The 18,976-nt window shown below is 61.5% G+C and overlaps 18 non-coding genes across 18 annotated transcripts; all 18 read right to left on the bottom strand.

Annotated features, from left to right (window-relative positions):
- Positions 1-322: 322 nt before the first annotated feature.
- On the bottom strand, positions 323-486 carry LOC142272761 (U1 spliceosomal RNA). Its single transcript, XR_012737567.1, has one exon. It is a non-coding gene; the product is annotated as a U1 spliceosomal RNA (small nuclear RNA).
- A 900-nt stretch (positions 487-1,386) lies between these two features.
- On the bottom strand, positions 1,387-1,550 carry LOC142272760 (U1 spliceosomal RNA). The gene has a single exon (XR_012737566.1). It is a non-coding gene; the product is annotated as a U1 spliceosomal RNA (small nuclear RNA).
- A 910-nt stretch (positions 1,551-2,460) lies between these two features.
- On the bottom strand, positions 2,461-2,624 carry LOC142272759 (U1 spliceosomal RNA). The gene has a single exon (XR_012737565.1). It is a non-coding gene; the product is annotated as a U1 spliceosomal RNA (small nuclear RNA).
- A 930-nt stretch (positions 2,625-3,554) lies between these two features.
- LOC142272758 (U1 spliceosomal RNA) lies at positions 3,555-3,718 on the bottom strand. The gene has a single exon (XR_012737564.1). It is a non-coding gene; the product is annotated as a U1 spliceosomal RNA (small nuclear RNA).
- Positions 3,719-4,619: 901 nt separating this feature from the next.
- LOC142272757 (U1 spliceosomal RNA) lies at positions 4,620-4,783 on the bottom strand. Its single transcript, XR_012737563.1, has one exon. It is a non-coding gene; the product is annotated as a U1 spliceosomal RNA (small nuclear RNA).
- A 910-nt stretch (positions 4,784-5,693) lies between these two features.
- Positions 5,694-5,857, bottom strand: LOC142272755 (U1 spliceosomal RNA). Its single transcript, XR_012737562.1, has one exon. It is a non-coding gene; the product is annotated as a U1 spliceosomal RNA (small nuclear RNA).
- Positions 5,858-6,756: 899 nt separating this feature from the next.
- Positions 6,757-6,920, bottom strand: LOC142272753 (U1 spliceosomal RNA). Its single transcript, XR_012737560.1, has one exon. It is a non-coding gene; the product is annotated as a U1 spliceosomal RNA (small nuclear RNA).
- Positions 6,921-7,800: 880 nt separating this feature from the next.
- On the bottom strand, positions 7,801-7,964 carry LOC142272752 (U1 spliceosomal RNA). The gene has a single exon (XR_012737559.1). It is a non-coding gene; the product is annotated as a U1 spliceosomal RNA (small nuclear RNA).
- A 910-nt stretch (positions 7,965-8,874) lies between these two features.
- On the bottom strand, positions 8,875-9,038 carry LOC142272762 (U1 spliceosomal RNA). The gene has a single exon (XR_012737568.1). It is a non-coding gene; the product is annotated as a U1 spliceosomal RNA (small nuclear RNA).
- Positions 9,039-9,931: 893 nt separating this feature from the next.
- Positions 9,932-10,095, bottom strand: LOC142272751 (U1 spliceosomal RNA). Its single transcript, XR_012737558.1, has one exon. It is a non-coding gene; the product is annotated as a U1 spliceosomal RNA (small nuclear RNA).
- A 915-nt stretch (positions 10,096-11,010) lies between these two features.
- On the bottom strand, positions 11,011-11,174 carry LOC142272750 (U1 spliceosomal RNA). The gene has a single exon (XR_012737557.1). It is a non-coding gene; the product is annotated as a U1 spliceosomal RNA (small nuclear RNA).
- Positions 11,175-12,079: 905 nt separating this feature from the next.
- On the bottom strand, positions 12,080-12,243 carry LOC142272765 (U1 spliceosomal RNA). The gene has a single exon (XR_012737571.1). It is a non-coding gene; the product is annotated as a U1 spliceosomal RNA (small nuclear RNA).
- A 906-nt stretch (positions 12,244-13,149) lies between these two features.
- Positions 13,150-13,313, bottom strand: LOC142272749 (U1 spliceosomal RNA). Its single transcript, XR_012737556.1, has one exon. It is a non-coding gene; the product is annotated as a U1 spliceosomal RNA (small nuclear RNA).
- Positions 13,314-14,208: 895 nt separating this feature from the next.
- On the bottom strand, positions 14,209-14,372 carry LOC142272819 (U1 spliceosomal RNA). Its single transcript, XR_012737621.1, has one exon. It is a non-coding gene; the product is annotated as a U1 spliceosomal RNA (small nuclear RNA).
- Positions 14,373-15,277: 905 nt separating this feature from the next.
- On the bottom strand, positions 15,278-15,441 carry LOC142272818 (U1 spliceosomal RNA). Its single transcript, XR_012737620.1, has one exon. It is a non-coding gene; the product is annotated as a U1 spliceosomal RNA (small nuclear RNA).
- Positions 15,442-16,342: 901 nt separating this feature from the next.
- On the bottom strand, positions 16,343-16,506 carry LOC142272817 (U1 spliceosomal RNA). The gene has a single exon (XR_012737619.1). It is a non-coding gene; the product is annotated as a U1 spliceosomal RNA (small nuclear RNA).
- Positions 16,507-17,416: 910 nt separating this feature from the next.
- LOC142272816 (U1 spliceosomal RNA) lies at positions 17,417-17,580 on the bottom strand. The gene has a single exon (XR_012737618.1). It is a non-coding gene; the product is annotated as a U1 spliceosomal RNA (small nuclear RNA).
- Positions 17,581-18,481: 901 nt separating this feature from the next.
- On the bottom strand, positions 18,482-18,645 carry LOC142272815 (U1 spliceosomal RNA). Its single transcript, XR_012737617.1, has one exon. It is a non-coding gene; the product is annotated as a U1 spliceosomal RNA (small nuclear RNA).
- Positions 18,646-18,976: the final 331 nt, after the last annotated feature.

Raw genomic sequence — 18,976 nt, 5'->3', positions numbered from 1 at the left:
ATCAGGACGCCAAATCAAGAGTTAAGGGTTTAAACGGAGAGAGGAAAACGAAAAAACAAAGACCAAGGAAGGAACCCCCCCCCTCCCCTCCCCTCCTCTCTTTTAAAAAAGGCTCACAACAAATCCCAGATACCAAAAGCCAGCAGCAAAGCGAGCGGCTTCCCTTTGGCAGCTTCTAGATGGGGCCACAAGGGGGCACCAACAGGCTGTGCTTGCTTGAGAGTCCCTCGCAGCAGGCAGCAAAAGGAGACTCGCACACCTGTTGGCTCGTGGAGCCCCCCAAGCAGCAGCGTGTATCTGTCTATCTTTGACCAGAGCAAATCAGGGGAAAGCGCGAACGCAGTCCCCCACTACCACAAATTATGCAGTCGAGTTTCCCGCATTTGGGGAAATCGCAGGGGTCAGCACACCCGGAGTGCAATGGATGAGCCTCACCCTGGGAGAACCACCTTAGTGATCATGGTATCTCCCCTGCCAGGTAAGTATGAGTTGGGAGCGCGCCGGCTCGACGGGCGCCCCTCCGGCGCAGGCCCGCTACATCGCGGAGTCTCCGGCGGTGGGGTGAGGCGGGATCCGGGGCCAAAGCCAGGCGTTCCTTCGAGAGGGTGCCACCGAGGCCAGCAGCCTGGGAGCCGGCTACACCCCTTCCATCCCCCCCATGGCAGGCCAAGCTCAAGGCGAAGGCCGTCGTCCAAGATGCACAGCAAGCCAGAGTCATTTGCATAGCGGGGCGGCGGCTTCGGAGCCCAACGTGCGTTCGACGCCTGTAAACAGGCAGAAGGCTGCAGCTCCGGCTGCTCGCTCAGGGCGGCAGGAAGAGGCCCGGCGTCGGAGGCTCAACGTCGGCAGCCCCACCAGGCGGCCGCAAAAAAGGGCCCGGCCGTGCACTTCCTGCTGCTGCAGCCGCAAGTGCCATCTTTGGAGCGTGCCCGCTGGCGCTCGCTACAAAGCTCCCCTCCCGGCTGAACCAAAGGCCAATTCCTGTCACTACACCAGCGGAGGCATCCACAGCCAGCGGGCCCAGGGGGAACTCGGCCGGTGTGTCCAAAGCAGCCAAGCAAAGATATCAGGACGCCAAATCAAGAGTTAAGGGTTTAAACGGAGAGAGGAAAACGAAAAAACAAAGACCAAGGAAGGAACCCCCCCCTCCCCTCCCCTCCTCTCTTTTAAAAAAGGCTCACAACAAATCCCAGATACCAAAAGCCAGCAGCAAAGCGAGCGGCTTCCCTTTGGCAGCTTCTAGATGGGGCCACAAGGGGGCACCAACAGGCTGTGCTTGCTTGAGAGTCCCTCGCAGCAGGCAGCAAAAGGAGACTCGCACACCTGTTGGCTCGTGGAGCCCCCCAAGCAGCAGCGTGTATCTGTCTATCTTTGACCAGAGCAAATCAGGGGAAAGCGCGAACGCAGTCCCCCACTACCACAAATTATGCAGTCGAGTTTCCCGCATTTGGGGAAATCGCAGGGGTCAGCACACCCGGAGTGCAATGGATGAGCCTCACCCTGGGAGAACCACCTTAGTGATCATGGTATCTCCCCTGCCAGGTAAGTATGAGTTGGGAGCGCGCCGGCTCGACGGGCGCCCCTCCGGCGCAGGCCCGCTACATCGCGGAGTCTCGGGCGGTGGGGTGAGGCGGGATCCGGGGCCAAAGCCAGGCGTTCCTTCGAGAGGGTGCCACCGAGGCCAGCAGCCTGGGAGCCGGCTACACCCCTTCCATCCCCCCCATGGCAGGCCAAGCTCAAGGCGAAGGCCGTCGTCCAAGATGCACAGCAAGCCAGAGTCATTTGCATAGCGGGGCGGCGGCTTCGGAGCCCAACGTGCGTTCGACGCCTGTAAACAGGCAGAAGGCTGCAGCTCCGGCTGCTCGCTCAGGGCGGCAGGAAGAGGCCCGGCGTCGGAGGCTCAACGTCGGCAGCCCCACCAGGCGGCCGCAAAAAAGGGCCCGGCCGTGCACTTCCTGCTGCTGCAGCCGCAAGTGCCATCTTTGGAGCGTGCCCGCTGGCGCTCGCTACAAAGCTCCCCTCCCGGCTGAACCAAAGGCCAATTCCTGTCACTACACCAGCGGAGGCATCCACAGCCAGCGGGCCCAGGGGGAACTCGGCCGGTGTGTCCAAAGCAGCCAAGCAAAGATATCAGGACGCCAAATCAAGAGTTAAGGGTTTAAACGGAGAGAGGAAAACGAAAAAACAAAGACCAAGGAAGGAACCCCCCCCTCCCCTCCCCTCCCCTCCCCTCCTCTCTTTTAAAAAAGGCTCACAACAAATCCCAGATACCAAAAGCCAGCAGCAAAGCGAGCGGCTTCCCTTTGGCAGCTTCTAGATGGGGCCACAAGGGGGCACCAACAGGCTGTGCTTGCTTGAGAGTCCCTCGCAGCAGGCAGCAAAAGGAGACTCGCACACCTGTTGGCTCGTGGAGCCCCCCAAGCAGCAGCGTGTATCTGTCTATCTTTGACCAGAGCAAATCAGGGGAAAGCGCGAACGCAGTCCCCCACTACCACAAATTATGCAGTCGAGTTTCCCGCATTTGGGGAAATCGCAGGGGTCAGCACACCCGGAGTGCAATGGATGAGCCTCACCCTGGGAGAACCACCTTAGTGATCATGGTATCTCCCCTGCCAGGTAAGTATGAGTTGGGAGCGCGCCGGCTCGACGGGCGCCCCTCCGGCGCAGGCCCGCTACATCGCGGAGTCTCGGGCGGTGGGGTGAGGCGGGATCCGGGGCCAAAGCCAGGCGTTCCTTCGAGAGGGTGCCACCGAGGCCAGCAGCCTGGGAGCCGGCTACACCCCTTCCATCCCCCCCATGGCAGGCCAAGCTCAAGGCGAAGGCCGTCGTCCAAGATGCACAGCAAGCCAGAGTCATTTGCATAGCGGGGCGGCGGCTTCGGAGCCCAACGTGCGTTCGACGCCTGTAAACAGGCAGAAGGCTGCAGCTCCGGCTGCTCGCTCAGGGCGGCAGGAAGAGGCCCGGCGTCGGAGGCTCAACGTCGGCAGCCCCACCAGGCGGCCGCAAAAAAGGGCCCGGCCGTGCACTTCCTGCTGCTGCAGCCGCAAGTGCCATCTTTGGAGCGTGCCCGCTGGCGCTCGCTACAAAGCTCCCCTCCCGGCTGAACCAAAGGCCAATTCCTGTCACTACACCAGCGGAGGCATCCACAGCCAGCGGGCCCAGGGGGAACTCGGCCGGTGTGTCCAAAGCAGCCAAGCAAAGATATCAGGACGCCAAATCAAGAGTTAAGGGTTTAAACGGAGAGAGGAAAACGAAAAAACAAAGACCAAGGAAGGAACCCCCCCCTCCCCTCCCCTCCCCTCCCCTCCCCTCCCCTCCCCTCCCCTCCTCTCTTTTAAAAAAGGCTCACAACAAATCCCAGATACCAAAAGCCAGCAGCAAAGCGAGCGGCTTCCCTTTGGCAGCTTCTAGATGGGGCCACAAGGGGGCACCAACAGGCTGTGCTTGCTTGAGAGTCCCTCGCAGCAGGCAGCAAAAGGAGACTCGCACACCTGTTGGCTCGTGGAGCCCCCCAAGCAGCAGCGTGTATCTGTCTATCTTTGACCAGAGCAAATCAGGGGAAAGCGCGAACGCAGTCCCCCACTACCACAAATTATGCAGTCGAGTTTCCCGCATTTGGGGAAATCGCAGGGGTCAGCACACCCGGAGTGCAATGGATGAGCCTCACCCTGGGAGAACCACCTTAGTGATCATGGTATCTCCCCTGCCAGGTAAGTATGAGTTGGGAGCGCGCCGGCTCGACGGGCGCCCCTCCGGCGCAGGCCCGCTACATCGCGGAGTCTCGGGCGGTGGGGTGAGGCGGGATCCGGGGCCAAAGCCAGGCGTTCCTTCGAGAGGGTGCCACCGAGGCCAGCAGCCTGGGAGCCGGCTACACCCCTTCCATCCCCCCCATGGCAGGCCAAGCTCAAGGCGAAGGCCGTCGTCCAAGATGCACAGCAAGCCAGAGTCATTTGCATAGCGGGGCGGCGGCTTCGGAGCCCAACGTGCGTTCGACGCCTGTAAACAGGCAGAAGGCTGCAGCTCCGGCTGCTCGCTCAGGGCGGCAGGAAGAGGCCCGGCGTCGGAGGCTCAACGTCGGCAGCCCCACCAGGCGGCCGCAAAAAAGGGCCCGGCCGTGCACTTCCTGCTGCTGCAGCCGCAAGTGCCATCTTTGGAGCGTGCCCGCTGGCGCTCGCTACAAAGCTCCCCTCCCGGCTGAACCAAAGGCCAATTCCTGTCACTACACCAGCGGAGGCATCCACAGCCAGCGGGCCCAGGGGGAACTCGGCCGGTGTGTCCAAAGCAGCCAAGCAAAGATATCAGGACGCCAAATCAAGAGTTAAGGGTTTAAACGGAGAGAGGAAAACGAAAAAACAAAGACCAAGGAAGGAACCCCCCCCCTCCCCTCCCCTCCTCTCTTTTAAAAAAGGCTCACAACAAATCCCAGATACCAAAAGCCAGCAGCAAAGCGAGCGGCTTCCCTTTGGCAGCTTCTAGATGGGGCCACAAGGGGGCACCAACAGGCTGTGCTTGCTTGAGAGTCCCTCGCAGCAGGCAGCAAAAGGAGACTCGCACACCTGTTGGCTCGTGGAGCCCCCCAAGCAGCAGCGTGTATCTGTCTATCTTTGACCAGAGCAAATCAGGGGAAAGCGCGAACGCAGTCCCCCACTACCACAAATTATGCAGTCGAGTTTCCCGCATTTGGGGAAATCGCAGGGGTCAGCACACCCGGAGTGCAATGGATGAGCCTCACCCTGGGAGAACCACCTTAGTGATCATGGTATCTCCCCTGCCAGGTAAGTATGAGTTGGGAGCGCGCCGGCTCGACGGGCGCCCCTCCGGCGCAGGCCCGCTACATCGCGGAGTCTCCGGCGGTGGGGTGAGGCGGGATCCGGGGCCAAAGCCAGGCGTTCCTTCGAGAGGGTGCCACCGAGGCCAGCAGCCTGGGAGCCGGCTACACCCCTTCCATCCCCCCCATGGCAGGCCAAGCTCAAGGCGAAGGCCGTCGTCCAAGATGCACAGCAAGCCAGAGTCATTTGCATAGCGGGGCGGCGGCTTCGGAGCCCAACGTGCGTTCGACGCCTGTAAACAGGCAGAAGGCTGCAGCTCCGGCTGCTCGCTCAGGGCGGCAGGAAGAGGCCCGGCGTCGGAGGCTCAACGTCGGCAGCCCCACCAGGCGGCCGCAAAAAAGGGCCCGGCCGTGCACTTCCTGCTGCTGCAGCCGCAAGTGCCATCTTTGGAGCGTGCCCGCTGGCGCTCGCTACAAAGCTCCCCTCCCGGCTGAACCAAAGGCCAATTCCTGTCACTACACCAGCGGAGGCATCCACAGCCAGCGGGCCCAGGGGGAACTCGGCCGGTGTGTCCAAAGCAGCCAAGCAAAGATATCAGGACGCCAAATCAAGAGGTAAGGGTTTAAACGGAGAGAGGAAAACGAAAAAACAAAGACCAAGGAAGGAACCCCCCCCTCCCCTCCCCTCCCCTCCCCTCCTCTCTTTTAAAAAAGGCTCACAACAAATCCCAGATACCAAAAGCCAGCAGCAAAGCGAGCGGCTTCCCTTTGGCAGCTTCTAGATGGGGCCACAAGGGGGCACCAACAGGCTGTGCTTGCTTGAGAGTCCCTCGCAGCAGGCAGCAAAAGGAGACTCGCACACCTGTTGGCTCGTGGAGCCCCCCAAGCAGCAGCGTGTATCTGTCTATCTTTGACCAGAGCAAATCAGGGGAAAGCGCGAACGCAGTCCCCCACTACCACAAATTATGCAGTCGAGTTTCCCGCATTTGGGGAAATCGCAGGGGTCAGCACACCCGGAGTGCAATGGATGAGCCTCACCCTGGGAGAACCACCTTAGTGATCATGGTATCTCCCCTGCCAGGTAAGTATGAGTTGGGAGCGCGCCGGCTCGACGGGCGCCCCTCCGGCGCAGGCCCGCTACATCGCGGAGTCTCGGGCGGTGGGGTGAGGCGGGATCCGGGGCCAAAGCCAGGCGTTCCTTCGAGAGGGTGCCACCGAGGCCAGCAGCCTGGGAGCCGGCTACACCCCTTCCATCCCCCCCATGGCAGGCCAAGCTCAAGGCGAAGGCCGTCGTCCAAGATGCACAGCAAGCCAGAGTCATTTGCATAGCGGGGCGGCGGCTTCGGAGCCCAACGTGCGTTCGACGCCTGTAAACAGGCAGAAGGCTGCAGCTCCGGCTGCTCGCTCAGGGCGGCAGGAAGAGGCCCGGCGTCGGAGGCTCAACGTCGGCAGCCCCACCAGGCGGCCGCAAAAAAGGGCCCGGCCGTGCACTTCCTGCTGCTGCAGCCGCAAGTGCCATCTTTGGAGCGTGCCCGCTGGCGCTCGCTACAAAGCTCCCCTCCCGGCTGAACCAAAGGCCAATTCCTGTCACTACACCAGCGGAGGCATCCACAGCCAGCGGGCCCAGGGGGAACTCGGCCGGTGTGTCCAAAGCAGCCAAGCAAAGATATCAGGACGCCAAATCAAGAGTTAAGGGTTTAAACGGAGAGAGGAAAACGAAAAAACAAAGACCAAGGAAGGAACCCCCCCTCCCCTCCCCTCCTCTCTTTTAAAAAAGGCTCACAACAAATCCCAGATACCAAAAGCCAGCAGCAAAGCGAGCGGCTTCCCTTTGGCAGCTTCTAGATGGGGCCACAAGGGGGCACCAACAGGCTGTGCTTGCTTGAGAGTCCCTCGCAGCAGGCAGCAAAAGGAGACTCGCACACCTGTTGGCTCGTGGAGCCCCCCAAGCAGCAGCGTGTATCTGTCTATCTTTGACCAGAGCAAATCAGGGGAAAGCGCGAACGCAGTCCCCCACTACCACAAATTATGCAGTCGAGTTTCCCGCATTTGGGGAAATCGCAGGGGTCAGCACACCCGGAGTGCAATGGATGAGCCTCACCCTGGGAGAACCACCTTAGTGATCATGGTATCTCCCCTGCCAGGTAAGTATGAGTTGGGAGCGCGCCGGCTCGACGGGCGCCCCTCCGGCGCAGGCCCGCTACATCGCGGAGTCTCGGGCGGTGGGGTGAGGCGGGATCCGGGGCCAAAGCCAGGCGTTCCTTCGAGAGGGTGCCACCGAGGCCAGCAGCCTGGGAGCCGGCTACACCCCTTCCATCCCCCCCATGGCAGGCCAAGCTCAAGGCGAAGGCCGTCGTCCAAGATGCACAGCAAGCCAGAGTCATTTGCATAGCGGGGCGGCGGCTTCGGAGCCCAACGTGCGTTCGACGCCTGTAAACAGGCAGAAGGCTGCAGCTCCGGCTGCTCGCTCAGGGCGGCAGGAAGAGGCCCGGCGTCGGAGGCTCAACGTCGGCAGCCCCACCAGGCGGCCGCAAAAAAGGGCCCGGCCGTGCACTTCCTGCTGCTGCAGCCGCAAGTGCCATCTTTGGAGCGTGCCCGCTGGCGCTCGCTACAAAGCTCCCCTCCCGGCTGAACCAAAGGCCAATTCCTGTCACTACACCAGCGGAGGCATCCACAGCCAGCGGGCCCAGGGGGAACTCGGCCGGTGTGTCCAAAGCAGCCAAGCAAAGATATCAGGACGCCAAATCAAGAGTTAAGGGTTTAAACGGAGAGAGGAAAACGAAAAAACAAAGACCAAGGAAGGAACCCCCCCCCTCCCCTCCCCTCCCCTCCTCTCTTTTAAAAAAGGCTCACAACAAATCCCAGATACCAAAAGCCAGCAGCAAAGCGAGCGGCTTCCCTTTGGCAGCTTCTAGATGGGGCCACAAGGGGGCACCAACAGGCTGTGCTTGCTTGAGAGTCCCTCGCAGCAGGCAGCAAAAGGAGCCCCCCAAGCAGCAGCGTGTATCTGTCTATCTTTGACCAGAGCAAATCAGGGGAAAGCGCGAACGCAGTCCCCCACTACCACAAATTATGCAGTCGAGTTTCCCGCATTTGGGGAAATCGCAGGGGTCAGCACACCCGGAGTGCAATGGATGAGCCTCACCCTGGGAGAACCACCTTAGTGATCATGGTATCTCCCCTGCCAGGTAAGTATGAGTTGGGAGCGCGCCGGCTCGACGGGCGCCCCTCCGGCGCAGGCCCGCTACATCGCGGAGTCTCGGGCGGTGGGGTGAGGCGGGATCCGGGGCCAAAGCCAGGCGTTCCTTCGAGAGGGTGCCACCGAGGCCAGCAGCCTGGGAGCCGGCTACACCCCTTCCATCCCCCCCATGGCAGGCCAAGCTCAAGGCGAAGGCCGTCGTCCAAGATGCACAGCAAGCCAGAGTCATTTGCATAGCGGGGCGGCGGCTTCGGAGCCCAACGTGCGTTCGACGCCTGTAAACAGGCAGAAGGCTGCAGCTCCGGCTGCTCGCTCAGGGCGGCAGGAAGAGGCCCGGCGTCGGAGGCTCAACGTCGGCAGCCCCACCAGGCGGCCGCAAAAAAGGGCCCGGCCGTGCACTTCCTGCTGCTGCAGCCGCAAGTGCCATCTTTGGAGCGTGCCCGCTGGCGCTCGCTACAAAGCTCCCCTCCCGGCTGAACCAAAGGCCAATTCCTGTCACTACACCAGCGGAGGCATCCACAGCCAGCGGGCCCAGGGGGAACTCGGCCGGTGTGTCCAAAGCAGCCAAGCAAAGATATCAGGACGCCAAATCAAGAGTTAAGGGTTTAAACGGAGAGAGGAAAACGAAAAAACAAAGACCAAGGAAGGAACCCCCCCCTCCCCTCCCCTCCCCTCCCCTCCTCTCTTTTAAAAAAGGCTCACAACAAATCCCAGATACCAAAAGCCAGCAGCAAAGCGAGCGGCTTCCCTTTGGCAGCTTCTAGATGGGGCCACAAGGGGGCACCAACAGGCTGTGCTTGCTTGAGAGTCCCTCGCAGCAGGCAGCAAAAGGAGACTCGCACACCTGTTGGCTCGTGGAGCCCCCCAAGCAGCAGCGTGTATCTGTCTATCTTTGACCAGAGCAAATCAGGGGAAAGCGCGAACGCAGTCCCCCACTACCACAAATTATGCAGTCGAGTTTCCCGCATTTGGGGAAATCGCAGGGGTCAGCACACCCGGAGTGCAATGGATGAGCCTCACCCTAGGAGAACCACCTTAGTGATCATGGTATCTCCCCTGCCAGGTAAGTATGAGTTGGGAGCGCGCCGGCTCGACGGGCGCCCCTCCGGCGCAGGCCCGCTACATCGCGGAGTCTCGGGCGGTGGGGTGAGGCGGGATCCGGGGCCAAAGCCAGGCGTTCCTTCGAGAGGGTGCCACCGAGGCCAGCAGCCTGGGAGCCGGCTACACCCCTTCCATCCCCCCCATGGCAGGCCAAGCTCAAGGCGAAGGCCGTCGTCCAAGATGCACAGCAAGCCAGAGTCATTTGCATAGCGGGGCGGCGGCTTCGGAGCCCAACGTGCGTTCGACGCCTGTAAACAGGCAGAAGGCTGCAGCTCCGGCTGCTCGCTCAGGGCGGCAGGAAGAGGCCCGGCGTCGGAGGCTCAACGTCGGCAGCCCCACCAGGCGGCCGCAAAAAAGGGCCCGGCCGTGCACTTCCTGCTGCTGCAGCCGCAAGTGCCATCTTTGGAGCGTGCCCGCTGGCGCTCGCTACAAAGCTCCCCTCCCGGCTGAACCAAAGGCCAATTCCTGTCACTACACCAGCGGAGGCATCCACAGCCAGCGGGCCCAGGGGGAACTCGGCCGGTGTGTCCAAAGCAGCCAAGCAAAGATATCAGGACGCCAAATCAAGAGTTAAGGGTTTAAACGGAGAGAGGAAAACGAAAAAACAAAGACCAAGGAAGGAACCCCCCTCCCCTCCTCTCTTTTAAAAAAGGCTCACAACAAATCCCAGATACCAAAAGCCAGCAGCAAAGCGAGCGGCTTCCCTTTGGCAGCTTCTAGATGGGGCCACAAGGGGGCACCAACAGGCTGTGCTTGCTTGAGAGTCCCTCGCAGCAGGCAGCAAAAGGAGACTCGCACACCTGTTGGCTCGTGGAGCCCCCCAAGCAGCAGCGTGTATCTGTCTATCTTTGACCAGAGCAAATCAGGGGAAAGCGCGAACGCAGTCCCCCACTACCACAAATTATGCAGTCGAGTTTCCCGCATTTGGGGAAATCGCAGGGGTCAGCACACCCGGAGTGCAATGGATGAGCCTCACCCTGGGAGAACCACCTTAGTGATCATGGTATCTCCCCTGCCAGGTAAGTATGAGTTGGGAGCGCGCCGGCTCGACGGGCGCCCCTCCGGCGCAGGCCCGCTACATCGCGGAGTCTCGGGCGGTGGGGTGAGGCGGGATCCGGGGCCAAAGCCAGGCGTTCCTTCGAGAGGGTGCCACCGAGGCCAGCAGCCTGGGAGCCGGCTACACCCCTTCCATCCCTCCCATGGCAGGCCAAGCTCAAGGCGAAGGCCGTCGTCCAAGATGCACAGCAAGCCAGAGTCATTTGCATAGCGGGGCGGCGGCTTCGGAGCCCAACGTGCGTTCGACGCCTGTAAACAGGCAGAAGGCTGCAGCTCCGGCTGCTCGCTCAGGGCGGCAGGAAGAGGCCCGGCGTCGGAGGCTCAACGTCGGCAGCCCCACCAGGCGGCCGCAAAAAAGGGCCCGGCCGTGCACTTCCTGCTGCTGCAGCCGCAAGTGCCATCTTTGGAGCGTGCCCGCTGGCGCTCGCTACAAAGCTCCCCTCCCGGCTGAACCAAAGGCCAATTCCTGTCACTACACCAGCGGAGGCATCCACAGCCAGCGGGCCCAGGGGGAACTCGGCCGGTGTGTCCAAAGCAGCCAAGCAAAGATATCAGGACGCCAAATCAAGAGTTAAGGGTTTAAACGGAGAGAGGAAAACGAAAAAACAAAGACCAAGGAAGGAACCCCCCCCTCCCCTCCCCTCCCCTCCCCTCCCCTCCTCTCTTTTAAAAAAGGCTCACAACAAATCCCAGATACCAAAAGCCAGCAGCAAAGCGAGCGGCTTCCCTTTGGCAGCTTCTAGATGGGGCCACAAGGGGGCACCAACAGGCTGTGCTTGCTTGAGAGTCCCTCGCAGCAGGCAGCAAAAGGAGACTCGCACACCTGTTGGCTCGTGGAGCCCCCCAAGCAGCAGCGTGTATCTGTCTATCTTTGACCAGAGCAAATCAGGGGAAAGCGCGAACGCAGTCCCCCACTACCACAAATTATGCAGTCGAGTTTCCCGCATTTGGGGAAATCGCAGGGGTCAGCACACCCGGAGTGCAATGGATGAGCCTCACCCTGGGAGAACCACCTTAGTGATCATGGTATCTCCCCTGCCAGGTAAGTATGAGTTGGGAGCGCGCCGGCTCGACGGGCGCCCCTCCGGCGCAGGCCCGCTACATCGCGGAGTCTCGGGCGGTGGGGTGAGGCGGGATCCGGGGCCAAAGCCAGGCGTTCCTTCGAGAGGGTGCCACCGAGGCCAGCAGCCTGGGAGCCGGCTACACCCCTTCCATCCCCCCCATGGCAGGCCAAGCTCAAGGCGAAGGCCGTCGTCCAAGATGCACAGCAAGCCAGAGTCATTTGCATAGCGGGGCGGCGGCTTCGGAGCCCAACGTGCGTTCGACGCCTGTAAACAGGCAGAAGGCTGCAGCTCCGGCTGCTCGCTCAGGGCGGCAGGAAGAGGCCCGGCGTCGGAGGCTCAACGTCGGCAGCCCCACCAGGCGGCCGCAAAAAAGGGCCCGGCCGTGCACTTCCTGCTGCTGCAGCCGCAAGTGCCATCTTTGGAGCGTGCCCGCTGGCGCTCGCTACAAAGCTCCCCTCCCGGCTGAACCAAAGGCCAATTCCTGTCACTACACCAGCGGAGGCATCCACAGCCAGCGGGCCCAGGGGGAACTCGGCCGGTGTGTCCAAAGCAGCCAAGCAAAGATATCAGGACGCCAAATCAAGAGTTAAGGGTTTAAACGGAGAGAGGAAAACGAAAAAACAAAGACCAAGGAAGGAACCCCCCCCTCCCCTCCCCTCCCCTCCTCTCTTTTAAAAAAGGCTCACAACAAATCCCAGATACCAAAAGCCAGCAGCAAAGCGAGCGGCTTCCCTTTGGCAGCTTCTAGATGGGGCCACAAGGGGGCACCAACAGGCTGTGCTTGCTTGAGAGTCCCTCGCAGCAGGCAGCAAAAGGAGACTCGCACACCTGTTGGCTCGTGGAGCCCCCCAAGCAGCAGCGTGTATCTGTCTATCTTTGACCAGAGCAAATCAGGGGAAAGCGCGAACGCAGTCCCCCACTACCACAAATTATGCAGTTGAGTTTCCCGCATTTGGGGAAATCGCAGGGGTCAGCACACCCGGAGTGCAATGGATGAGCCTCACCCTGGGAGAACCACCTTAGTGATCATGGTATCTCCCCTGCCAGGTAAGTATGAGTTGGGAGCGCGCCGGCTCGACGGGCGCCCCTCCGGCGCAGGCCCGCTACATCGCGGAGTCTCGGGCGGTGGGGTGAGGCGGGATCCGGGGCCAAAGCCAGGCGTTCCTTCGAGAGGGTGCCACCGAGGCCAGCAGCCTGGGAGCCGGCTACACCCCTTCCATCCCCCCCATGGCAGGCCAAGCTCAAGGCGAAGGCCGTCGTCCAAGATGCACAGCAAGCCAGAGTCATTTGCATAGCGGGGCGGCGGCTTCGGAGCCCAACGTGCGTTCGACGCCTGTAAACAGGCAGAAGGCTGCAGCTCCGGCTGCTCGCTCAGGGCGGCAGGAAGAGGCCCGGCGTCGGAGGCTCAACGTCGGCAGCCCCACCAGGCGGCCGCAAAAAAGGGCCCGGCCGTGCACTTCCTGCTGCTGCAGCCGCAAGTGCCATCTTTGGAGCGTGCCCGCTGGCGCTCGCTACAAAGCTCCCCTCCCGGCTGAACCAAAGGCCAATTCCTGTCACTACACCAGCGGAGGCATCCACAGCCAGCGGGCCCAGGGGGAACTCGGCCGGTGTGTCCAAAGCAGCCAAGCAAAGATATCAGGACGCCAAATCAAGAGTTAAGGGTTTAAACGGAGAGAGGAAAACGAAAAAACAAAGACCAAGGAAGGAACCCCCCCCCTCCCCTCCCCTCCTCTCTTCTCTTTTAAAAAAGGCTCACAACAAATCCCAGATACCAAAAGCCAGCAGCAAAGCGAGCGGCTTCCCTTTGGCAGCTTCTAGATGGGGCCACAAGGGGGCACCAACAGGCTGTGCTTGCTTGAGAGTCCCTCGCAGCAGGCAGCAAAAGGAGACTCGCACACCTGTTGGCTCGTGGAGCCCCCCAAGCAGCAGCGTGTATCTGTCTATCTTTGACCAGAGCAAATCAGGGGAAAGCGCGAACGCAGTCCCCCACTACCACAAATTATGCAGTCGAGTTTCCCGCATTTGGGGAAATCGCAGGGGTCAGCACACCCGGAGTGCAATGGATGAGCCTCACCCTGGGAGAACCACCTTAGTGATCATGGTATCTCCCCTGCCAGGTAAGTATGAGTTGGGAGCGCGCCGGCTCGACGGGCGCCCCTCCGGCGCAGGCCCGCTACATCGCGGAGTCTCCGGCGGTGGGGTGAGGCGGGATCCGGGGCCAAAGCCAGGCGTTCCTTCGAGAGGGTGCCACCGAGGCCAGCAGCCTGGGAGCCGGCTACACCCCTTCCATCCCCCCCATGGCAGGCCAAGCTCAAGGCGAAGGCCGTCGTCCAAGATGCACAGCAAGCCAGAGTCATTTGCATAGCGGGGCGGCGGCTTCGGAGCCCAACGTGCGTTCGACGCCTGTAAACAGGCAGAAGGCTGCAGCTCCGGCTGCTCGCTCAGGGCGGCAGGAAGAGGCCCGGCGTCGGAGGCTCAACGTCGGCAGCCCCACCAGGCGGCCGCAAAAAAGGGCCCGGCCGTGCACTTCCTGCTGCTGCAGCCGCAAGTGCCATCTTTGGAGCGTGCCCGCTGGCGCTCGCTACAAAGCTCCCCTCCCGGCTGAACCAAAGGCCAATTCCTGTCACTACACCAGCGGAGGCATCCACAGCCAGCGGGCCCAGGGGGAACTCGGCCGGTGTGTCCAAAGCAGCCAAGCAAAGATATCAGGACGCCAAATCAAGAGTTAAGGGTTTAAACGGAGAGAGGAAAACGAAAAAACAAAGACCAAGGAAGGAACCCCCCCCTCCCCTCCTCTCTTTTAAAAAAGGCTCACAACAAATCCCAGATACCAAAAGCCAGCAGCAAAGCGAGCGGCTTCCCTTTGGCAGCTTCTAGATGGGGCCACAAGGGGGCACCAACAGGCTGTGCTTGCTTGAGAGTCCCTCGCAGCAGGCAGCAAAAGGAGACTCGCACACCTGTTGGCTCGTGGAGCCCCCCAAGCAGCAGCGTGTATCTGTCTATCTTTGACCAGAGCAAATCAGGGGAAAGCGCGAACGCAGTCCCCCACTACCACAAATTATGCAGTCGAGTTTCCCGCATTTGGGGAAATCGCAGGGGTCAGCACACCCGGAGTGCAATGGATGAGCCTCACCCTGGGAGAACCACCTTAGTGATCATGGTATCTCCCCTGCCAGGTAAGTATGAGTTGGGAGCGCGCCGGCTCGACGGGCGCCCCTCCGGCGCAGGCCCGCTACATCGCGGAGTCTCGGGCGGTGGGGTGAGGCGGGATCCGGGGCCAAAGCCAGGCGTTCCTTCGAGAGGGTGCCACCGAGGCCAGCAGCCTGGGAGCCGGCTACACCCCTTCCATCCCCCCCATGGCAGGCCAAGCTCAAGGCGAAGGCCGTCGTCCAAGATGCACAGCAAGCCAGAGTCATTTGCATAGCGGGGCGGCGGCTTCGGAGCCCAACGTGCGTTCGACGCCTGTAAACAGGCAGAAGGCTGCAGCTCCGGCTGCTCGCTCAGGGCGGCAGGAAGAGGCCCGGCTTCGGAGGCTCAACGTCGGCAGCCCCACCAGGCGGCCGCAAAAAAGGGCCCGGCCGTGCACTTCCTGCTGCTGCAGCCGCAAGTGCCATCTTTGGAGCGTGCCCGCTGGCGCTCGCTACAAAGCTCCCCTCCCGGCTGAACCAAAGGCCAATTCCTGTCACTACACCAGCGGAGGCATCCACAGCCAGCGGGCCCAGGGGGAACTCGGCCGGTGTGTCCAAAGCAGCCAAGCAAAGATATCAGGACGCCAAATCAAGAGTTAAGGGTTTAAACGGAGAGAGGAAAACGAAAAAACAAAGACCAAGGAAGGAACCCCCCCCTCCCCTCCCCTCCCCTCCTCTCTTTTAAAAAAGGCTCACAACAAATCCCAGATACCAAAAGCCAGCAGCAAAGCGAGCGGCTTCCCTTTGGCAGCTTCTAGATGGGGCCACAAGGGGGCACCAACAGGCTGTGCTTGCTTGAGAGTCCCTCGCAGCAGGCAGCAAAAGGAGACTCGCACACCTGTTGGCTCGTGGAGCCCCCCAAGCAGCAGCGTGTATCTGTCTATCTTTGACCAGAGCAAATCAGGGGAAAGCGCGAACGCAGTCCCCCACTACCACAAATTATGCAGTCGAGTTTCCCGCATTTGGGGAAATCGCAGGGGTCAGCACACCCGGAGTGCAATGGATGAGCCTCACCCTGGGAGAACCACCTTAGTGATCATGGTATCTCCCCTGCCAGGTAAGTATGAGTTGGGAGCGCGCCGGCTCGACGGGCGCCCCTCCGGCGCAGGCCCGCTACATCGCGGAGTCTCGGGCGGTGGGGTGAGGCGGGATCCGGGGCCAAAGCCAGGCGTTCCTTCGAGAGGGTGCCACCGAGGCCAGCAGCCTGGGAGCCGGCTACACCCCTTCCATCCCCCCCATGGCAGGCCAAGCTCAAGGCGAAGGCCGTCGTCCAAGATGCACAGCAAGCCAGAGTCATTTGCATAGCGGGGCGGCGGCTTCGGAGCCCAACGTGCGTTCGACGCCTGTAAACAGGCAGAAGGCTGCAGCTCCGGCTGCTCGCTCAGGGCGGCAGGAAGAGGCCCGGCGTCGGAGGCTCAACGTCGGCAGCCCCACCAGGCGGCCGCAAAAAAGGGCCCGGCCGTGCACTTCCTGCTGCTGCAGCCGCAAGTGCCATCTTTGGAGCGTGCCCGCTGGCGCTCGCTACAAAGCTCCCCTCCCGGCTGAACCAAAGGCCAATTCCTGTCACTACACCAGCGGAGGCATCCACAGCCAGCGGGCCCAGGGGGAACTCGGCCGGTGTGTCCAAAGCAGCCAAGCAAAGATATCAGGACGCCAAATCAAGAGTTAAGGGTTTAAACGGAGAGAGGAAAACGAAAAAACAAAGACCAAGGAAGGAACCCCCCCCCTCCCCTCCCCTCCTCTCTTTTAAAAAAGGCTCACAACAAATCCCAGATACCAAAAGCCAGCAGCAAAGCGAGCGGCTTCCCTTTGGCAGCTTCTAGATGGGGCCACAAGGGGGCACCAACAGGCTGTGCTTGCTTGAGAGTCCCTCGCAGCAGGCAGCAAAAGGAGACTCGCACACCTGTTGGCTCGTGGAGCCCCCCAAGCAGCAGCGTGTATCTGTCTATCTTTGACCAGAGCAAATCAGGGGAAAGCGCGAACGCAGTCCCCCACTACCACAAATTATGCAGTCGAGTTTCCCGCATTTGGGGAAATCGCAGGGGTCAGCACACCCGGAGTGCAATGGATGAGCCTCACCCTGGGAGAACCACCTTAGTGATCATGGTATCTCCCCTGCCAGGTAAGTATGAGTTGGGAGCGCGCCGGCTCGACGGGCGCCCCTCCGGCGCAGGCCCGCTACATCGCGGAGTCTCCGGCGGTGGGGTGAGGCGGGATCCGGGGCCAAAGCCAGGCGTTCCTTCGAGAGGGTGCCACCGAGGCCAGCAGCCTGGGAGCCGGCTACACCCCTTCCATCCCCCCCATGGCAGGCCAAGCTCAAGGCGAAGGCCGTCGTCCAAGATGCACAGCAAGCCAGAGTCATTTGCATAGCGGGGCGGCGGCTTCGGAGCCCAACGTGCGTTCGACGCCTGTAAACAGGCAGAAGGCTGCAGCTCCGGCTGCTCGCTCAGGGCGGCAGGAAGAGGCCCGGCGTCGGAGGCTCAACGTCGGCAGCCCCACCAGGCGGCCGCAAAAAAGGGCCCGGCCGTGCACTTCCTGCTGCTGCAGCCGCAAGTGCCATCTTTGGAGCGTGCCCGCTGGCGCTCGCTACAAAGCTCCCCTCCCGGCTGAACCAAAGGCCAATTCCTGTCACTACACCAGCGGAGGCATCCACAGCCAGCGGGCCCAGGGGGAACTCGGCCGGTGTGTCCAAAGCAGCCAAGCAAAGATATCAGGACGCCAAATCAAGAGTTAAGGGTTTAAACGGAGAGAGGAAAACGAAAAAACAAAGACAAAGGAAGGAACCCCCCCCTCCCCTCCCCTCCCCTCCCCTCCCCTCTTTTAAAAAAGGCTCACAACAAATCCCAGATACCAAAAGCCAGCAGCAAAGCGAGCGGCTTCCCTTTGGCAGCTTCTAGATGGGGCCACAAGGGGGCACCAACAGGCTGTGCTTGCTTGAGAGTCCCTCGCAGCAGGCAGCAAAAGGAGACTCGCACACCTGTTGGCTCGTGGAGCCCCCCAAGCAGCAGCGTGTATCTGTCTATCTTTGACCAGAGCAAATCAGGGGAAAGCGCGAACGCAGTCCCCCACTACCACAAATTATGCAGTCGAGTTTCCCGCATTTGGGGAAATCGCAGGGGTCAGCACACCCGGAGTGCAATGGATGAGCCTCACCCTGGGAGAACCACCTTAGTGATCATGGTATCTCCCCTGCCAGGTAAGTATGAGTTGGGAGCGCGCCGGCTCGACGGGCGCCCCTCCGGCGCAGGCCCGCTACATCGCGGAGTCTCGGGCGGTGGGGTGAGGCGGGATCCGGGGCCAAAGCCAGGCGTTCCTTCGAGAGGGTGCCACCGAGGCCAGCAGCCTGGGAGCCGGCTACACCCCTTCCATCCCCCCCATGGCAGGCCAAGCTCAAGGCGAAGGCCGTCGTCCAAGATGCACAGCAAGCCAGAGTCATTTGCATAGCGGGGCGGCGGCTTCGGAGCCCAACGTGCGTTCGACGCCTGTAAACAGGCAGAAGGCTGCAGCTCCGGCTGCTCGCTCAGGGCGGCAGGAAGAGGCCCGGCGTCGGAGGCTCAACGTCGGCAGCCCCACCAGGCGGCCGCAAAAAAGGGCCCGGCCGTGCACTTCCTGCTGCTGCAGCCGCAAGTGCCATCTTTGGAGCGTGCCCGCTGGCGCTCGCTACAAAGCTCCCCTCCCGGCTGAACCAAAGGCCAATTCCTGTCACTACACCAGCGGAGGCATCCACAGCCAGCGGGCCCAGGGGGAACTCGGCCGGTGTGTCCAAAGCAGCCAAGCAAAGATATCAGGACGCCAAATCAAGAGTTAAGGGTTTAAACGGAGAGAGGAAAACGAAAAAACAAAGACCAAGGAAGGAACCCCCCCCCTCCCCTCCCCTCCTCTCTTTTAAAAAAGGCTCACAACAAATCCCAGATACCAAAAGCCAGCAGCAAAGCGAGCGGCTTCCCTTTGGCAGCTTCTAGATGGGGCCACAAGGGGGCACCAACAGGCTGTGCTTGCTTGAGAGTCCCTCGCAGCAGGCAGCAAAAGGAGACTCGCACACCTGTTGGCTCGTGGAGCCCCCCAAGCAGCAGCGTGTATCTGTCTATCTTTGACCAGAGCAAATCAGGGGAAAGCGCGAACGCAGTCCCCCACTACCACAAATTATGCAGTCGAGTTTCCCGCATTTGGGGAAATCGCAGGGGTCAGCACACCCGGAGTGCAATGGATGAGCCTCACCCTGGGAGAACCACCTTAGTGATCATGGTATCTCCCCTGCCAGGTAAGTATGAGTTGGGAGTGCGCCGGCTCGACGGGCGCCCCTCCGGCGCAGGCCCGCTACATCGCGGAGTCTCCGGCGGTGGGGTGAGGCGGGATCCGGGGCCAAAGCCAGGCGTTCCTTCGAGAGGGTGCCACCGAGGCCAGCAGCCTGGGAGCCGGCTACACCCCTTCCATCCCCCCCATGGCAGGCCAAGCTCAAGGCGAAGGCCGTCGTCCAAGATGCACAGCAAGCCAGAGTCATTTGCATAGCGGGGCGGCGGCTTCGGAGCCCAACGTGCGTTCGACGCCTGTAAACAGGCAGAAGGCTGCAGCTCCGGCTGCTCGCTCAGGGCGGCAGGAA

Source organism: Anomaloglossus baeobatrachus, unplaced genomic scaffold (genome assembly GCF_048569485.1).
Source record: "Anomaloglossus baeobatrachus isolate aAnoBae1 unplaced genomic scaffold, aAnoBae1.hap1 Scaffold_3555, whole genome shotgun sequence".
Lineage (NCBI taxonomy): Eukaryota > Metazoa > Chordata > Amphibia > Anura > Aromobatidae > Anomaloglossus > Anomaloglossus baeobatrachus.
Note: the sequence above shows the minus strand (reverse complement) of the source record. Positions and strands in the feature narration are given on the sequence as shown.